At 39.5% G+C, this 15978-nt stretch overlaps 1 protein-coding gene across 7 annotated transcripts in view; it reads right to left on the bottom strand.

Annotated features, from left to right (window-relative positions):
• LOC6558570 (ecdysone-induced protein 74EF) overlaps window positions 1-15978 on the bottom strand; it is a 75409-nt gene that overhangs the window by 39423 nt on the left and 20008 nt on the right. The gene's annotated exons all lie outside the window — the stretch shown is intronic.

Here is a 15978-nt window from a genome sequence, read left to right as displayed (position 1 = left end):
GTTGTGTACTTGAAAAGGAAAAAAAAACTACACATTTTGTGTATGCGCAGCTCTCAGGCCCAGTCTGGCCGTTTAATCAGTCTAAATTGACACTGGGGGTCAAATTCATTAAGATAGAAATATTTCGTTTGTTTCGTTATTGTTTCTGCCATCGAGGCAGTCGGCACTCAGAATGGCGTCGCAAGGGCGTTGGCTCTTTACGACGACATTTCAAAATTATAAATTTCTAAAATAGATAAGCTGGAGGCATTTTCCAATCGAAATGTCATTCCATTGGCATTAGCATTTCAAAATGTGCCATGTGCTAGTCTTCGCCGTACCTAGTCCAACTAATTATCGCTTTGCCGGAAAATGACAAACACAGCAAGAGGAAATGCTCAGGTTGCTTGTAAGCCAGGCGAATGCCAAAAACCATACAAAATTAACAACGCGACAGAGATAACATAGATTGACAGAGAAGAGAGAAGAGAGAGAGAGAGAGAGAGAGAGATGGAGAAATGGAGAGAGGGAGGGAAACAGAGATACAAATATTACGACACACGCGAAAATATATAAATAACTTTAAAAGTAAATGACAAGCGGTAGGCCGAGCAGCGCATCACGTCAGGATATGCGTGACTTGCATGGAAATTAAACAAAATATAAATGTACGGCTCAGTGTCAAACGAGGCGATTGCTACTCCGGTCTTTGTGGCAAACGTGGCAACGCAAAAGGAGCCTCCATTCAAGAGGGCTGAGCCAACGCACACACACACACACATAAATAAATCTAATGGTTTTTGCAACCGAAACAACAACAAGTGGGGCGGGAGAGAGAACAACCGAAGAAAATCAGTAACATTTATTTTGATCTTAGCTTGGGGCGTGGCAAAAGCTGTGTATTATTTTGATTTCCAAAGCGCTGACTTAACAAAGATGTATAGCAGCGATGTCATACGAGTGTGTGTAGGCGTTGATGAAGTGCACATGTGTGCTTGTACATGAATAAAGTGAAATGGAAACAGATGCTTCCAACTAAGCAGATGCGCAATTCTAAGATGCTTCATATATTCAAGACGTACACTTGGAGAAAATGTTTATTTTCAAAGAGTTTTATAAGCATATCTTTTCGTACACTATATGTTAATACTATAAATTATCCAGTCATGTTGACAACATTAAGCGAGTTGTGTATTTTGTACTTAAACATGTTATTGCAAATCAATTTTTCGCATTTGACAAGCATGACACAATAATGTATTCAAATTTGGTTTCATTCATAAGCAATAATATGGCAAATCAAATAATAAATCCAATTTAAAAAAAAGTACATTTTAATAATAAATATGACGTTCAGAACAGTAAGCTAATATCGATGTAATTAAACGCATTTCAGTCAGCTTTTTATAATATCCCATTTTGATATTGCAACAAAATTTACAGACAATTAAAAGCTTTAAGTTGATATAAATGTAAAAAAAAAAAATAAATAAATTATTCCATTCTGGTCTTAAGCACATTCCGGCTTAACGCGGCTTAATGTTCATTTACATAATTTTATAATTAAAGTATAATAATGTTTCAGTTTAACTACTGTTCGTAACTGATATGATTGCAATGCGATTTTTATTTGCCTCCTCCACAACAGCTTTCACAAGCAATTGGGGTAAAATGTGCAGTTGAAATAAATTCTCATAATTGGCATTATAAATTCCATTGTTGGGCGGCAAACGAACAGATATCACAAATTTCCACAGCCCACAGCAAACGATCAACGAGAATTGCCTAAATTGCCCCTTTATTAGTTTTTTCACACACGCTAAAAAAAAAAACAAAACAGCAACAACACAAAGCAGTATAAAGAAAAAAAAAAATGAAATAAAATAAAAGAATTTTTTCCACGGTGGTATAAACAACAACAAATTGCTTAGCAGTTGGAAGGCTTGCGTGTTAGTCGCGCATTAAATGGCTGCCAGGACACGGCCAGTAAAAACAACTGAAAACAACCAGAAATGAGGCAAAAACTTGGCTACTTTTAGTTTTCGCTTTTGTTTGGAACAATCTACTGAAATAAACCCATACTTGACAGCCACACACAACACACAGCGCACACAGTTCACGTTCACGTTCACGTTCTTGTAGTTTTTGCTGACCAATTTCTTTGATTTTTTTTCGCTTCTTACACAATTTTTTTTTTTTTTTTGCTGCTTTAATATTACCCTCATTATTATTTCGCTTTCGTTTCGCTCTCTCTTACACACACACACACACATACACAATTAAGTGGTTCTCGGCTAGGTGGATATGTGAGATACTGTGTGGCAGCCCTCATCAAATCGTTATTGATTGTGTGGTGCAACAACATGAACAACGGGAGAAGCAGCTCCTCAATGAAGCTGAAATTAAGTGCCCTATTTTAGGGTATCATTAAAGCCTGTATCCTGCGGGCGCGCCTCATAAATATCGCCAGCATATTGATGACTATCTGGCACGCAACCGATTTGGCAACAACATTAATTTACATTCTTATCATGCAAAGATAATTTGAAGTGTTTTGATTGCCTGCTGGATGCAGCTACTGTTTGCCACAATCACATAAAATGTTGCCTTCTTATAAGTTGACTTAAAATCAGCGCTAAGAACGCTGATGTATAAAACGATATTCCGTCAAAGAACAAAGCGTTTATTAAAAGATATGCTAAAAATGCAGAAAACCAACAGCATCGAACATATGCTAAAATTAATTATTATTATACAGCATGATTAATAATTTGACAAGAGGCTAAGCTTAACAGCAGCATTAAAGAGGACATTCTGCAGATAACAGCTATGGTCTATATCTCGTTAGAAGGTTTATGCGTTGCAGACCTGGTCAGAAACACAAGCGTAACTCATTTAACTTGTATGTACAGTACCAAATGCCGCACACTTCATTATATAACGTGCTACGTTCAGGCACAGCTGTCAGAACGGGCCCAAAACAAATGACACCAGCGAGCTTATCTAAGTGTGTGTGAGTGAGTGTGTGCGATGTTAAAGCAGTCGTTTCCCTATCATTTACGCCTGCCATTTGCAAGCACTGTAGTATTGTATATAAGCCACATACCCACCCCGCTGCCTCCCCTTTAATCACCCATCATATGCGTTGCGTTGCTATCAAAGCTAGTGTCATTTGCATGCAGAGAGGCAACCGAAAACAAATGTCAAAATCATAGAATCGACTATCAAAATGGTGTGGCAGACAATGAGGGTGGAACGAGGGAGGTGAGGTTTGGATCGGGGTGGGCAGTGATTCGGCATGTGTAGGCCGTTGCTGGTGCGTTTATTGAATACGCAAAAGCCTGAAAACTAGAATGAAGCATGCACAAAGAGTTACGAGAGAGGGACAGAGAGAATGCCACACAATGCATAATTAACATGCAAAACATACAACGATTATAGGAATGTATTTTGGCCAATGAGAAAAGGGCAGATAAAGAGCGAGGGGGGAGTGGGCGATTGGGGCACAGCTGCGTGCAGGAAACACGAAAATCTTGATGCAATTATTAACATGGGGTCACATGTGGCAAAACAATAACAGCCAAAGGGCAATGACAGGCACCACAGTTGATTTAAGATATGAAAGTTAAAGCATAACGTAAACGTAGCATGCCCGAAGCGAGAAAGGGACAAAAAACAGTTAAGATAATGGAAAAAAATGAAAAACTGCAGTAGCACATGCTGCAGCGACACTGAGAAAGGAGTGAAAAGGAGCGCCGCCCCAGAGGTGAGTATTTATGTGTGCTGCGTGCGGTTTTTTCTCTTTATTTTTTTTGGAGAGCTCGCTGGAGAGCAATGCCGAAAAAGCCAATTTAACGCTTGAATACAATTTTCAATTTAAAGTTTTGCGTTTTCTTATATCTTTGCTCTGTGTGCATCTCCCTCACACTTTGTCTGTCTCACTCGGAACCTCTGTCGCCCAGCAACTTGTAACATTTTTAGTTGTACTTTTATATGCCACGCCCCGGATCCCTGGTAAACGCACAACGTAGGATGAACACATGATGGGTTTAAAAACAGGTTGTGGAGTGGTGGAGGGGTTTAAGTGGTGATGCCTTAAAATCCATCCAAGTGGAGCAGGACAAAAAGCGCCTTAAAAAGCTCGCATAAAAGTTGACTTTGATTAAAGTTCGAACTTAAGGCACAAAGTACACAAGGAACACGCACACACACACACACATACTTGCAAACGCCTTCAAAGATACATCCGTTGGATATACATAAACACTTAGGGCCGCTCAGCAGGCAACCATCAAGCCATCGTTTTTGAGAAGCAGCCGCACAGCCAGCCAGCCAGTCAGTCAGTCAGTTACCCAGCCAGAAGCCAAAAGCCAAGTCAATGTAACTGAGGCTATAAGTGAGCCAAAGCTGATTGAAATGATTGAGGCGAAATGGCACGTTATCCGCTAGCAGTAGGAAAAGATACAAAGAGAAAGGGAGAGAAAATCAGGGGCGAGAAATGTTTAGAGGCAACTCAAGGCTCGCAGCTCGTTGAGTGTCAACATGGAAGAAGTGCAACATCAACTTGATGATGGTAAGTGGAAATTTGTTTTCGATAGATGAGACGCAGCTAAGAGTAGATAAAAAATTTGAAACCACTATATGAACAGCAGATGGCTATGTCCACTCTGGTTTAAAAGCGCGTTTGTAAAGTTTGTTCAAACATTTCATACTAAAATAGAAGGGGGGAATCCATTTTGTACTACAATTGAAGCGAGAATTTTCCAATGGGAAAACTAAATCAAATAATATATATGACATAATGAATGAAAGCAGAAAATAACTCTGAACAACGATATAAAAGCAAACCAAGACTACATATTTTGCTGGCAATCATTTCCTTATTTCATTGGTTACTACATGTTAGCAATGCCATATAGCATTTGGTAATCTTGTAATGCAGAAGAAATACCATACGTAATATTCATAAGCGAAATGTGTTGACTTGTTCGCGTTGTAATACCAACAATTTATTACTACCACACCCAAAATCTTAGGCATGCTGCGTATGTGATAATCAATTTCTACTTAATACTGCATCAATCTTTGCCAACATTCCACCAGAGTTGGGCGGAGCAGGAGGCACTCGAAGCTGTCATTTGCTACATACCTGCAAATATAACCAAGACAAATGGCGTTCAGTACACACAGACACACACACACACACACCCACACACCCACACACACACACACCCACACACCCACACACACACACGCGGCATCGATCAAAACATTTCAAAAATTATGTTGTTTAATCAATTGTTAGTTATTTATACGTTGGATGTATATACACATGTTGGGGGCATGTTTAACTCACAGAACTGAAGGGTCGGGGTAAATATTTAAACATTACTGGGCACTTTTCTGATATGGGGAAACAAACGAGGCAAATAAATGAAACGTTTGCTTTTGGCCTAGTACAATGGCAAGCAGTTGAGACTCGTTAAGCGCTGCCTCAAATGCGATGAGTTGTTAGTTTTTAATGAGCAGCGAACGTTGATCACAACACTTATTATTATTCGAGCCGGGGCCGCATTACGATCTTTTTGGCCACGCATAAGCTGTTAACAAAAAACCAGGCACATAATTAAAAGGCCAGCAGAAGAGAAAAAAATAAGAAGAAGAGAAACACAAAGTGCAGAAAATGTGCGTTGTCTGCTTTATAATTTCATAAGTTTTTTCACGCGCGCTTGCTTCAGTTACTTAACTCGCTCGTTGTTGGCTAATGACAGTGAGAATCATCAGCGTAGCCCATTGACCAACTCTCCAGCATCCAGTCCAGACCCTGAGCACTGAAGGTCATCCCTAATGCAGCCCATCTATCAGCTCCATTTTTTTCTTCTTTTTTTTTTTTATTACAATTTGTAGGTATTTTATGGCAACAAAGTTGGAAGTTTCATTACGGCTGTCAAGTCTATCTGAGAGTACGCAACGACAAAAAACTAAAAAAAAAGTGGCAATCGAGCTTTTTTGTTTTTATTTTGCAAATTGTTTTTGTTGCCTCGTCCAAATGAGTTTTCAATATTGTTGCGTATGTGCATGTGTGAGTGTATGTGTGTGTGAATGTTACTGTGCTGCTATGCGACACGCACGACTGCAAGGAGCAAACTGCAAACAAAGTTTTAACTATTCCCCATTTCCCATTTGGATTGTTGTGCTTTTTTCACAAGAGGCAATCAATGCCTGCGTTCAAAATTGATTCCCTTTCAAAAGTGAACGATGACGACATTTTTAGAACTGTCGCTTCGATGTATTTCCAATGGGACAATTTTAATTAAAAAAAAAAATACAAAAAACAGATCACAACAACAAAATTGTTTGTGCCAGGACGTGCCAGCATATCCAGTTATTAACAATCAAATTAAAAAAGAAAAAGAAAACAAAAGGTTGACGAAAATAATTTAGCTGCGCTCATACTTCAAAATCCTCGGCACGTCTCTGAAGTCGTTTCATTGTTGCAGTTTTTTTTTTTTTATACAACACACGCGACATTTTCATTTGAATTTTATGCCCAAGAGCGTACCACACTCACCAACAACAACCAAGTAAGTTACAAACGTAACGCATACGCCCTGTTCCCACATACACACACAACGACACACACACATACACATCTTGTTTTCATTTCCGTCAGCTACAATTGACGCTGCTCAACTTAACCTCATTCGTCCTCCTGCCATTGCTGCCTCTGCTCTGCTGTTGTGGCATTTTCATTTGCATATTCAACGGTGTCCTCGCACAGCTCTCGTTTGGGGTTTTTAACTTTTGCCAAGCCACATGGCCTGCTCCTTCAGTTGTTCTTACCCATGGGAGACAGCTAACACACACACACACACACACACACACACACAAAACACGCACACAACTTTCACACAAGCTTGGCAACATTGGAAACAGGTTGCACAGTGTAATTTTGTGAGCTCTACTTACGCCATGTTAACCAGAGACTATTCTATTTTTAAAATGCACTAACACACTGTAGCCCATCTGCTGGCTTGAGCTATAAAAGCGTTTATTTTATGGGTATCAGGTTTAATCCCCAACTAAATGATTTTCCACAGTTGAAGTTGGTCTTAAAAAACAATTAAGTTGTTTTATATCAATCCTATTCGAGTATATTTCGAATAGTTTGTGCTGTTCTCTTGGCGTTTTCAAGAGCATGCCAAGTTCGTTCAGACTTGTTGGCTATCATCCCTGTTCACTTTGTTAGTTTGTTACTTAGTTTGTTTTGTATCTTTTGGCATCGTTGGCCGAGTCGCATGAAATTAAAAATAATATTCGGCATTGCAGTTGCCTAGGGTAGCGGGGCATAAAGTGTTACACATAGTTGCTGTCTTCTACTTTGCTAACTGACATGATAAAGTGTTGCCTTGGCTTGCTTTCCGCCTGTCTGTCGGTCTGTTCGCCAGTCCGCCAGTCCGCTTGTCTACATTGTCACGTTTCGCCGCTCGAAGGATGCTGCACTCAGCGAAAGCCAGAACTAGGAGATGCCCCGGATAGGCCACTTGTCTCTTATCAAATGAAAGTATTTAAATTGATGCTGCCCCCGCTGCTGCACACAACTCTTTGCAAACGATATTTTCACAAACAATTTGCAGGCAGCAGCGTTGCTAATTGCAAAACGGGGACTAGAAAATTGAAAGTGTTGCCGCTTGCGAAAATCTGCCAGCAAAGGTATAACACACAAACACACACACACACACAACGCTCCGAGGACACGGGATACATAATCAACATGGCAGTTAAACTGGGTGCAGAGCGCATCCATTGCCATTGTCTTCGATGTTGCTGTTGTTGTTGCTTTTCACTTGCAAATTTTGTAACTATTTCGCGAGCGCATAATTACGTGGCAAGCACGAAAGTGTTGCATGCCAACAGGCGAACACACATACGTATTTAGCTGGCAGCTCATCAGCGTAACAATTTGTTGTCAATGTTGTTGTTGTTGTTGTTGTTGCTGTTGTTACTCTGTCTGTGTCTGACACTCACTGATGATGCACACGTCATGTTGTACGAGAGGAGATTGCCGCAGTCGCAACTTTGGCTGACGCTGCATCAGCAAAGCTCACTGCATATATATTTCTTGTAATTAAAATCGCATTGAAGCACATCCAGCCTGGTTGTGATGGAGGTAGGACTTGACGGAGCCACGACAACTGACAGTTAGGCCAGACTTGCCTTTGAGGTGACGCAGCAAACTTGTTGACTGGTTACTATATATTATACGTGTATGTATATGCATACATCTACATATATATTTGTATATGTATATGTACATGTATAAGTGTATGTATATGTATATGTTCATGCATAAGTATGTATGTGTGTTTGCTGTAATTAAACTAAATTAAGAACTCTCTTGGCATTAAAATGAGATTTACGCTTCAGCGCAACGAAACATTGAGAGCAACAAACTTGGGCAACTGTCATTTCAAATGAAAATTTGTATAGAACGCTCCAACCATGCTTAATTAATTTCTAAAGCCCGAGCAAACGCAAAAGAGGAAATATACCAAAAAAAAAAAAAAACAAATACAAAAAAAGCAACGACAAAATTGGACGGGAGGGATGGGATTCGGAATGGGGACGGTGTTAACTTCACTGAAAACTTTTCCACGAGTTGTTTTGTTGTGTCAATTGTGACAGGCAAAACTGCAAAAGCGAAAATTGAGTCATTTTTGCGTGCCGAAGAATTCACAAACCGGAGCCACTTTTTGACAGAAAGAGAGGAGTATAAAAGGAGTTTGAGCTCAAATTATTTATCTTGACGGTATCATTTTAAATTAAGATTTAAAAACGTTGGTAAAAACAATTAGCTAAGCGTTGTCAGGCTAAAGATCTTCAATATAAAACAGATGTGGAGCATATGAGAGCAGCATATATTCTATGAGGATAAGTTTTTGGTTTTGGAAAATTTAAATCAATATGGAATAAAAACTATTATGAAAACGAAGGAGGTTTCTTCTAGCAAAATAGTCATTCAACTTGTTAAACAGCAAGATGCATAAGACTTGGGCATTTTAATTAAAATCAACCGACAGCCAAAAAATGTTGTCAGCTTACTTTGTTTTCAATAAAAATACACACACCACAACACACACACACATACACACACACACACCTAACACTCAAACACACACGCAAATAGGAAAAACAAGAAAAGGAAATCGCTTTTGTTGTCGACTGTTATCGAATGCCCAACAGAAGTTTGTTCGACTTTGATGGTCATGTGCAAATTTATACCAGCCAGCCAGCCAGCCAACCACCAAGTCACAGTCACCAACAGTTCGCAGTCATGTTAACAATTTCCAGCAGAGGCGCCTGCGCATATGCACTAAGAAATTTGCATATTATTTGCATATGCATGAGGCATGAGGAAAAATACAAAACGTTTGCTTTAAGATTTACAAAATGTTGAAGAGCGTCGAATGTTTCTTTTGTTGGCGATTTTAATGAAAGGCGCAATTATGCAAAGAGCAAGTAATTAGTGAAGCAAGCCAGAGCCAAGGATTCGGAGCCTACTGCTCGCCAAATTGGCCCAAAATGTTACGAAGACTTTCGGTCTTCTGTGACTGTGTCTGTGAGGAGGATGAAGAGAAGTCTCCTCACTGCCTTTGGGTCACTGCTGTCCGCATTTTTATGCTTTATTGCATTTGTATGCCTTAATTCTGGAATTAAAATGGGAAGCAAGAAAAGGAAACAATGCAAAGAAGATAACGACGACGGCTGTGACTGTTAGCTGGCTGAAGAGGAAGCTGCGCCAAATGTGTATTTTATGCATGCCCCAAAAGGTAGCAACAACTGGCAAACACACAGTGAGCAAGGAAAATAGGAAGCGCTGTCGGATGTCGGCGTAAACCGCAATGAGAATATATATAACTACATATATATATATACGTTTTTGTGTTTCTCTTTTTTTCATTTCGACCAAGGCGCGAATTGTAGCAAACGATGATGAAATGGCTGTAACGTCACAGCGAGAAAAAAACTTCGGGCACTCTCACAGACTCTCGAGGCAATTGTTTAGCGTAAAATGCGCATTTAATTCGCTTTTGTGTTGTGCCCTGCCCGCAAATCGAGCGCACAAAATAAGGTCGAGCGCAGGAAGAGCCGGAACTGGCGTGGGGCGGCGGCAGGAGCTGGCATGGCATCGGGATTAATGCAAATGTGGTAAACAGAAAATATTACTATAATATGGTAAATATAAAATGATGCTTTCAAACTTTGTAACAGTACTGCCAACCAAATTTATGCATTCCAATTATGAAACGTGCAAGAAAAAAAAAAAAATTCAAATAAAATGACGGAAGGCGACGGAAGGAAATCCGGGCGACATTTTGGATACCGCTGGTGCACTCGAAAAAAGTAAAAAAAAAAATAATATAATAATCCATATACAGAAAATTAATTAAATAAATTGCAATGGCAATTCTATATCAGCCACTCCCATTGATTGCTTGGTCAACACACAAACACACACATTGCAACGATGCAAATACTCTGACACACACTCGAGATTTTAGTACTAAATAAATTGCACAATTTTCAGCAGTTTTCGGTTGGTTTCCCACCTTGCAATACGCAAAGCGAAGGTTAAACAGCAACTGCCACATTCAGGATATTGCCAATGCCAAACAAACTTTGACTGGCCTGCAAAAATCAAACCACAAAAAAAAAAAAAAAAAACCGAAAAGGAAAAAAAAATATTGTTGAAAAAACAAATGTTGGCTCTAGTTTTGAGGCTTTGTTTTTATTTCACGCTTGATTTTTCTACCAGCTCGATTGAATAGCAGCACAACAGGGCAAAAAAAATTTCGGACCGCCAGGGCTACAGGCATACACAATAAATATACAGTCCTGTGTTGGGATGAGATGTCATATTGTGCTGCCGAAAAATATGCAATAAAATTTATTTGTGCACACAATATGCGACAAAGTCAGATCACAAACTTACATGTCTACACATAGACACAACCCTAGCGCAGCCAGATAACTTTTTGTGTCGCATATGTTGTGTAACATTTCCGTTTCCGGCGCCTACACCAAAATGCTCATAGCTCATACAAATAAAATATAAACTTTTGTCAGCTTATGAAACTGAGCGGATCGCAAATTGAGTGCGAAAAATAAAAAAAAAAACAACAACAACAAAAAAAGAGTAGATAAAACGTACTAAAAAATATGACAAAGTTTGCACTTTAACAAGAAAATAATCAAATAAATTATCATAAAATGTTGAGAAACCGTTTTGTTTTGGCCGGAAGTCACGTACTGTCTGCGAGAGTCCCGCCACATATGTCTGTGTGTGTGGGTGCGTGTATGGGTGTTGTCGGTGACAGAACGCGGAAATGAAGTAGTGCAAGCGAGACAGAAACTGACATTGTCTGGTGGGCTTTATTAACTTTGCAACAAAAACAAAGAAAAGAAGAAAGAAAAAAACAGCCGTAAAACCGAAGCAGGCGACTCTGATTTAAATTATGGCCAAGTGGCTAAATTATGAGAATATCGCGTAAGCGGCAGCCTCAAACAGGCAGGCAAAAGACAAATGGTTTTCATGTGTAAATTATAATTGGAAAACAGAACACAGAAAACGGGTAACGGGTAAACGGGTAACGGGTAAACGGAAAGTTGCCAACAACAGATGGGGTTTGGGGTTGCTGGTAAAGCAGAGTTTGCACGTTGCACTGGAAGTTAAGGAAACTTGGCGAGAAAAATCAAGAAAAGTTTAAGGATACAAATCTTGAAAACAAAACAATAATAAGAAATCAGCTTAAGTGCTTAAAATAATGAAAACTTTATAAAATGAATGCGAGTTCCAAAGCAGTTCACATGTACAAATGCTCCGTCGTCTCCAGATATGCATCTCCAAAAGATAAAACTGACATAACTTTAAGAAAACTAAAGTGATATTGAGTGCCGGGGATATTTTAAACATTCTGTATGTATAACTTATGCAAGCATATTTTTGGGATTCGGTCACATTTCATGATAGGCATTTTGATATTTTGAGTTCCCAAGAACGAAAGTTCATAATTTTAATTCAAAGTGCAGATAAGAGATAACCCAATCATTGGTGTAAACGAATATGTATATATAGAAACCATAAAGTTGTCAACTATATAAGCCCGTTCACAAGTAACTATGGACAGTCACACACAACCAATACAGGCAGCCAAAGTGCTCCTGGCAAGCCATCAACCTGACAATCATAACGGGTCCTCGGGCTGCTTCACAGACACTGGTGCTGGAAACACACACACTCGCACACACAAAGAGAGAATGTTATCGTGTAGCATGTGACGTCCCTGACCAGATAAGAGTGACAAAAATATGTATTAAGTGCTTGGACAGACGAACTCCGTCCGAGTGACTATCAAAAGGTATGAAAAGCGAACAAAACGATGTTGACAACAACAAAGAGAAGAAGCACTACCAAAGAAATGAAATGAAATCCTTTCACACATGCATACAAACAAACAAGCACAAGCAGCAGCAGTCAGACATAGGAGACACACACAAATAACTGGACACTGCACATATACATACATGTACATATACATGTATGTAATAGTTGTGAGGGGGAAACAAACAAAAGCAGGCACACCATGCGAATGAATAAAATGAATAAAGTGCCAGGCACGGCACTGTTGAAGAACGATGGAGAACGAGGGGCGGTGCCAAAGGGCATGACAGTACGAGTGCCATAGAGGCAACAACAAGTTGACACTTTTATGGGGCACTTAAATGACAGAACCCAAAGCAAGCATAACCATATGAGGTTTGCGTGGGGCGTTGGGGGCTTCAAAGCCACTGCCAACCTGCACTACAGATTGACATGCAAACAATTGTGCATAGAGAGAGAGAGAGAGAGAGAGAGAGACATACAGAGAGAGCGAGGGTGAGGTGATGGGTGTGTGGGTTAGGTCTGCTTTCAGAAGCAACAATTGCAATTGTCCAGCTACCACCACCATCAGCAACCATCGAGACAACAAGGTGGATGGAGCATCGAGCTGGCTAATGCCAAAATCTACAATACCCACCAACAATAGTCGTCCGTCCCATGGCTGGCCAGCCAGGACATAGAACAAATATTTGTATTGCATAACAAAAGGCAACTAATTTTTGTTATTGTTGAGAGCTAAATAAATAATTGAGTCGGGCACTTCCGCTTTTCTACTGAGTACACCAGCTGGGAGAGACGCAACGTCAGCGCTACGTCAGAGCATCCATCAATTGGAACATCAGAGCCACATTGAGTCAGACGAGAAACTCGCGTCTTTGTTGCCGTAAATCAGTTGGTTGGTGACTGGCGTTGTGCCAAAGAATTTTATGAAAATTGAAAAGTGTAAGCTGTGCAAGACCCACTCTTCTCTCCGCCATCTGAAGGTGGTGGTGAATTTTGAATATTTTCTGACACATTTTTATCGTGGAAATTGTCAAAGAGTTTATGCATGAGTCGGCATCGTTGTCGTCCTCATACCATTTGGATCAGCCGGCTGCATTATTGACAGTTCATATCGATATATTATACATGTACCATATGCTTATAAAGTCTGTACATATAAAGATGCTGGGCTATTGCGTTCAGTGCGACACACGGCATTGAAGAAACTTGAGTATGACAGGCAAAATTGAAAAGAATTGTTTGTCGATTTGGGGAAAAAAATTGTTGTGTCGCAACACCAAATTTGTGACTGTCAGTGGGGAAAGTGCTACAAGAATTTTAAAATTGGAAAACATTTTCAAGGAAATCGCTGAAAGCCAAAAGGTGGCCAGCATAATGGACACAAAACGGTTCGTGGCAAAAATGAGATGTGAATATGAGACGCCTGCATACCGAAACATTTACTTTCAAATACTATTTACTTTACCTTACATTTACATAAAAAAAACGGTATATAAATTATGCTTTCAATAATTTTAAACAGTTTCATTTCGGCCAAATCTAAATACAAAAGTCTATTAATAACTGCATAAATTATAAATGCAATTAAAACGAATTAATTTAATATACTCTCTCTTTCTCTCTCTCTCTGGCTTATGGCAAATTTAAATTTGTTTTCATAAAAAGGTTTGACATGTAATTAAGATGCAACAATAATTAGATAATAATTTTGCCAGAGTGCAAATTTGCGGCATAAGCGCAAAATGCAGTTGATTGCCACGCGCCGCCACATGCCACCACGTCAAGGTGATTTATGTTATTATTTAAAATATAGCAAGTAAATATATCTCAAATTTGCATATGTGCCACAAAAGGATACAATAACAGTAATGGTAACAAGTGCTGCACATTTCGTGCACTGTTGGCCTCTCAACAATTATTCTCGACATTTTTATAAACGAGCAACGTGCCATAAAAGAAAATAAAATAAAGAACTCTATGGCAAAAACTTGAAAATAAAAATGCTGTCCATGCACACAACATGGTGAGGGAATGGGTGGCATGTCCGCTTTGTGGCAGTGTGGTACTGTTCGTTTGAAGTGCAACCGTTTGTTGGCTGCACTCTCCGTATAATCATTTTAAATCAGCGTCAGACACGGCGACGGCGTCAGCGTCGGCGGACGCGGCTTTAAATCTTTTACGAATGGAAGCGCATTTTTTGTGTGGCATTGCAGCAAAGTGATTCTTTACGGTGCATTGTCAAAAAATGTTGTACATATATTCAAATATTAATTAAAATATGCTGTATGAATCCATTAAAGTCGCAATAAGCTGTCATACGCCGTGTTGGGTTAATCAATTTATTTATACGTAGACAGCACTCAACATATGTGCGGCAACGCCGCGTATAATCAATTTCCGATTTCATTGAGCCCAGCAATTAATCCAGTATTTAAAACGACAAGTGTCGAGACATTATTCGCATTTCTGTCATTTTCTGTGATTTTTATCACAAGCAATTTGTCTAATAAATTTAATTGCTTCATTACTATGGGCAGTCACAGAAGTGTACACCAAAAAAATGTTAGTATTATGCCATATAAATGCAGCGTTAAATTTCTAAATTGTTTACATTTGCCATTAGGCAATAATAAACAACGACAACAATGAGAACCAAGCAATTCGTAGTCACAGCGATAGCAGCAACAACAACAATAATAATAGCTACGACCAACAACAATAACAACAACAAAAATAATCAATTCCTCGGCTTATTAGCACACACGCCCCGCTTCGACGCCCCTTTTGCCAACCCACACACACACACACACACACACACACACACACACTCAACTCCGCCTTGGGTGCTAAAACTAAAGTATAAAATTGCTGGCTCGCGTGTCGGGTCGCATTTTAGGGCCTCCCATCTCCCCATTGCCCCCTCCCCTTGATCAAGTCACTGACTGCTGCATGAAAACTTTACTGCGAGTTTAATCAATAAGTTTTCCAAGGGTCTAGGAAGTTCTGAGTGCCCGTAGGAGCAGAGCAGAGCAGAGTAGAGCAGCAGAGCATCTGCGATAAGCGTTTTAATAGCTCACTTGATTATGCACACAATTTTTGATCTAAAATTATGCCAAAGTGGATTGTTATCCCATTGGCCAAGGGCCATGCCAAAGTAATTTTCTCAAAGTTTCCCCATCTTTTTTTTATGGGCACGGGAAGTTTTTTTGTGCTAGTGGCGCCACAATTTGCTGGCCTAACACAATGCAACTTAAGTCAGCTGTCAATTAATTTGAGTATGACAGAGCTTAGAGAAAAGTGCCGGCGACACAAGCTCGACAACGATTTGTCTAATGGATAACCTCAGCGGATTATCTGAGTACTTTGTCTATCTAACCAAACTAGCAAGAAGAAAAACTATTTGGCTGCCACCAAATGAGCGCAATTTTTCTATTTGATTTGACAAATTGCATTTGTTAGATTGCTATTCTTTTCTTTTCTTTGGGTACTTAATTTAATTCAATTAAAGACCTGAGCAGACAAGACAATTTCTGAGTTACGAATACAAATGACGG

The sequence above is a fragment of the Drosophila grimshawi genome, unplaced genomic scaffold (genome assembly GCF_018153295.1).
Source record: "Drosophila grimshawi isolate 15287-2541.00 unplaced genomic scaffold, ASM1815329v1 contig_44, whole genome shotgun sequence".
Classification (NCBI taxonomy): Eukaryota; Metazoa; Arthropoda; class Insecta; order Diptera; family Drosophilidae; genus Drosophila; species Drosophila grimshawi.
This window is presented reverse-complemented; position numbering and strand designations above follow the sequence as displayed.